This window comes from Oratosquilla oratoria, chromosome 9, assembly GCF_046742065.1.
Source record: "Oratosquilla oratoria isolate Oo_2021 chromosome 9, ASM4674206v1, whole genome shotgun sequence".
Lineage (NCBI taxonomy): Eukaryota > Metazoa > Arthropoda > Malacostraca > Stomatopoda > Squillidae > Oratosquilla > Oratosquilla oratoria.
The window spans coordinates 67,107,537-67,111,857 of NC_134785.1; positions in this window are offsets into that span (position 1 = coordinate 67,107,537).

Genomic DNA, 4,321 nt, shown 5'->3' on the forward strand with positions numbered 1-4,321 from the left:
CTATCTGAGGCTACCCATTTGCCTCGACAGAGTACGTTCCCTTCCTGTTATTTCCATCCTCATACAGCTGCTGTCTTCCTTTTTTTTCTATTTACACCTTATAATTACCATCATTAATTTTTCTTTATTTTATTTATTTATTTTCATTTATTTATTTATTATTTTTTTATCTATATGTTCATTATTTTTTTTTTGGGGGGGGTGGGGGGTACAGGACTCGTAACCACCCAAACCTTCCTTCTCTCGAAACAAAAACGTCTCTTTCAGGAACGTTTGTCTACGGGACAATCGCTTACCTGAAAAAGAAAAGAAAATGAACCCTTCTTAAGGACCTCAAGGGTCAATCCAGCCCGACACTCCCTTCCTTCTCGCTTTCTTTCTTTCTTTTTTTCTTTCTCGGTATTAAATTCCTCCCAAGGCCGTCTCGGACAATCAATGACGTCATCGCAAAGAGGAGGAGGAGGAGAAGGAGGAGGAGGAGGACGCTCTCTGGTCGGCCGCCTTCTCATCCCACTCCCACCCCACCCCACTCCTCTCCCACCCCTCTCTCACCCCTCTTCCACGCTTCTCCCCCTCTCCCACCTCTACCTCTCCCTTCCTCCTACCCCCTCCCCCCCATTCAGGGGCCTTCCACGTGAAACCTCTTAAGTCATTATGGGAGACGACTTGAGACGTCTTCGTCAAGGCAGGCGAAGTCGCTGGGACGACGACTTCGCTCCCGTTGCCAACACCCCCACCCCCACCCCCACCGCCCGCCTTCCTTCCTGAAACGGACTTCATAACGGTTGCGGGATGCCTACTACTACTGCTGTCTTGTTGGGGGGGGGGACTGTCCCAATAGGTGTGGGGGTGGGGGGTACCCACTCTCTGATCGTAGGCTGGGTGGAGTGGGGTGGGGTGGGAGGGAAGTACGAGTCGTTCTGATGTGGGTTGGGGGTGAGTTGAGATTCTGGGGGAAGGTAGGGGGGGTTAGTTTTGACTTAGGGTTGGGGTGAGTAGAATTGGGAGTGGGGGAGGTATCCCAAATAATTGATCAAAAAAATCTAAATATTTTTGTGAAGCGAAATACCCGAAGAAATGAACATATACATATTTACTATTATTGTTTTTTTGTTTTTGTTTTTGACAGAGATTTGTGTGTTAGGTCATTCTAACTTATTCATAATAATAACCTTGATAAATGTACGAGTTTGATAACATACACGGTGTTTCCAAATTTTCGTTTAATCTTTTTTATATCTATTTTCATTTTTGTGCTCCGAGATATTCGAATGTTAAGCGACGCCGCATCTGATAAATTTGATATAAATAGACAAGGCATCTGGTAGAACAGGTCTTTTTTAAAGACCAGCTTATACTCCTACTGTATTCGCATGGCATTCTCGCCTTTGTTATTGAGTATCGTAAGGGTTGTTTTGGCACATCATTCAGACAGAGAAACAAATGAATGTACAAAAAAAAAAGTTATTTCTTTTTTAGTGCAACCGTCATATTACCCATCTGGAAAAGATTTTTATCTATTTATCTGTTTTAGCCTTGCACTCTTCCTTTGTAAGTTAGGTTTCATACCTTGTAACCTTTATCGTTTAGCCAGAATTCATTGAATTTTTTTTAGATAAGACTGACTTGTCTCTAAATTTGTGGCACCGTCCGTCCACCCACGCAGTCTCCTCGTCCCAATTAGAGGGGGTGGGGGAGGTCGGGACTGTCTACATTCCCTACTTTCACAAAGATCCAGACATTCACTGCACCTATGTAAATACTTGTGTGTGCGTGTATATGTGTATATGTATGTCATATGTGTGTATGTATGTATGTACGTATGTATATGAGGTACATTGGATCTGACTTGAAAAATGACGATGGGAGAGAGGCACTATGCGTCCTCCGATGCACTCGGTGGTGGTGGTGGTGGTGGTGGTGGTGGTGGTGGTGGTGGTGGTGGTGGTGGTGGTGGTGGTGGTGGTGGTGGTGGTGGTGGTGGTGGTGGTGGTCTTTTAGAGTGAGTAGTGCCGCTGGAGGAAATGAGACGCAGATATTGGAAACAAAGGAAGAGGCGAGGCACGAAAGGTCCATTATTGTTTTCTGTTATTGGCTCTGTTTTTGTTGTCTTTGCAATTGCTGCTGTTTTTGACATTGTGGTGGTGGTGGTGGTGGTGACAAAGGAAGATTTCCATCCGTAAATTTGGAGGTCTAAGTGGAAGAGGAAGAAGAGGGGAAAGAGGAAGAGGAGGGGAAGGAAGAAGAGGAGGAAGAGTCCAATTGAGTGTGTTTTAACATCAATTCGGTGACGCAATCCTCAAACTGTGTCGTAGTTGATGTTTTTATTTCAATTTTATTTTATCATATATCTATTTTATCTTATTTCTATTTCATTTTTTCACCAGTTCTGTGTGTGTTGGGGGAGGGGTCACGATCGAGACATCGTCTCTTTCAACCAGGGTCCGATCCCAGGCCTGAATGAAAAGATCGACCTGGTGTCAACATGTCAGGTCTTGTCACCACAGCGTCAAGGTCACCGAATTCCAGGATGGAGAAGGGCGAAAGCTTGTGAAGCCCTGAAGCCCTTTTGGCTATTAATAAAGGGTTCGCTGGCTGAGCGGGTTAGGGCGTCGTTTCTTGCGGCGAAGGTCGAGGTGAGGGCGGTTCGAATCCTGCCACCAGCGAAGTTGAACCAAGGGCATGGTTCATTAAATTCCACGCTACAAACCCCTCAGTGAGGGGCACCGTCCTAGCCTCCCAATAGGAGGGGGGGAGTATGTGACGTTAAACCATATCATCATCATCATCATATCCTTTAAGCCAAACGAGGTCTTCTGGTAGAAGCCACAGGATACAAGCCTTGATTAGAGATTAGGGCTAATAATCGACAGTAAAATGTATCCAAGGTTTCTGGATGGGTCTAGCTCCTTCACTGCAGCTCGATCCTTTTTATTTATCTATTTATTCAATATCTATCAGTTATCTATTTATTATACATTTGTCAATCATTTATTGGCTGTTTTGTCGATTTGTTTAGTCGTTTATTTATTTATTTATTTATTGTAAGAATATTATCATCCTTTTGGAGGCAACGATATAAATATTTATTTGTGTATGGCTTTATTGGTATTTTCTTTAACACTGGTTTGAAGGATACTTTTTTGGGTCTTTTAATGCTGCTGCTGCTGCTGCTACTGCTGCTGCTGCTGCTGCTCCTGCTGCTGCTGCTGCTGCTGCTCCTGCTGCTGCTGCTGCTGTTGGGTATTTTGGTTTAAAGTCCCGGCAGAATACGAGACCACTTGACGGAAGGGGAAAAGGTTAATCAAATTCGGTTTAAACCCGTTACTGCAAAGGAAGTTATCCTCGGGTGTATGAGATCACCTAGCGTTAGATTGAATAAAGATACGTGTCGTGAAATGCATCTAAAAAGTTAATTACATTTTTATAATCTATTTGATTTATCTATTTGTTTAATCATTTAGTATTTATTCACCTTTGACTTTAAATTGTTATATTTTTCTAGTTCTGTATTTGTTTGTTTATGTATTTATTCATTCGTCTCTTCATTGATCTTTAACCATTCGTCTATATTCATTCATTTGTTCATACATCTTTATTTATTCATTCTATTTTCTTTAGTAAGACTATCTATTTTCATGTATATTGATTGATTAATTTATCTGCTTATCTATTTTAATTTATTTGTCTTTATCTATCAATATTTATCTATTTGTTTATCATTATTTATCTATTTATTTATTACTCCTGAAAGTTGGCTCAGAATCCTCCCACAGTCGCTCCTACACTTTCCCCGGCCATTGTCTGGATAGTCATGTATCCTGTCTTCCGATCAAACGCGCGCGCCCGATCGTGATCATAAAAACCGCATCGCCTTGTTGGCTCCACGCCCGCGTGGGCGCGCTCTGACGTCGGGCGTGAGGAGGGCTTTTGTGCGTAAACGTACAGTCGGGATCATCAGTTGTCCGACACTTTGACCTCTTCGCACACTGATGGTGTTATTTTTTTCATACATATACCTAGAACGTGCACTACTCCAGGCAATTTCATTCTATTTCATTTTATTTTCTATTATTTTAAGTATCAATTTCAATTTTCTTTAACTATATAATATTTCACTCTTTCTTTTATCTTATTTAATTTCTTTGTTTATTTGTTTATTTCCGCTAAAATAGGGTTTGACTTATCATTGTTATTATATACCAAGAATGTGTTTAGGGATAATCATTACAAACTTCTTCTATTAACTGTGCACTCCCTGTCTGTATGTTGTGTTAGCGCTCGTGCTTGTGTGTGTGCGCGCGCGCACGCTCGCGAGCGT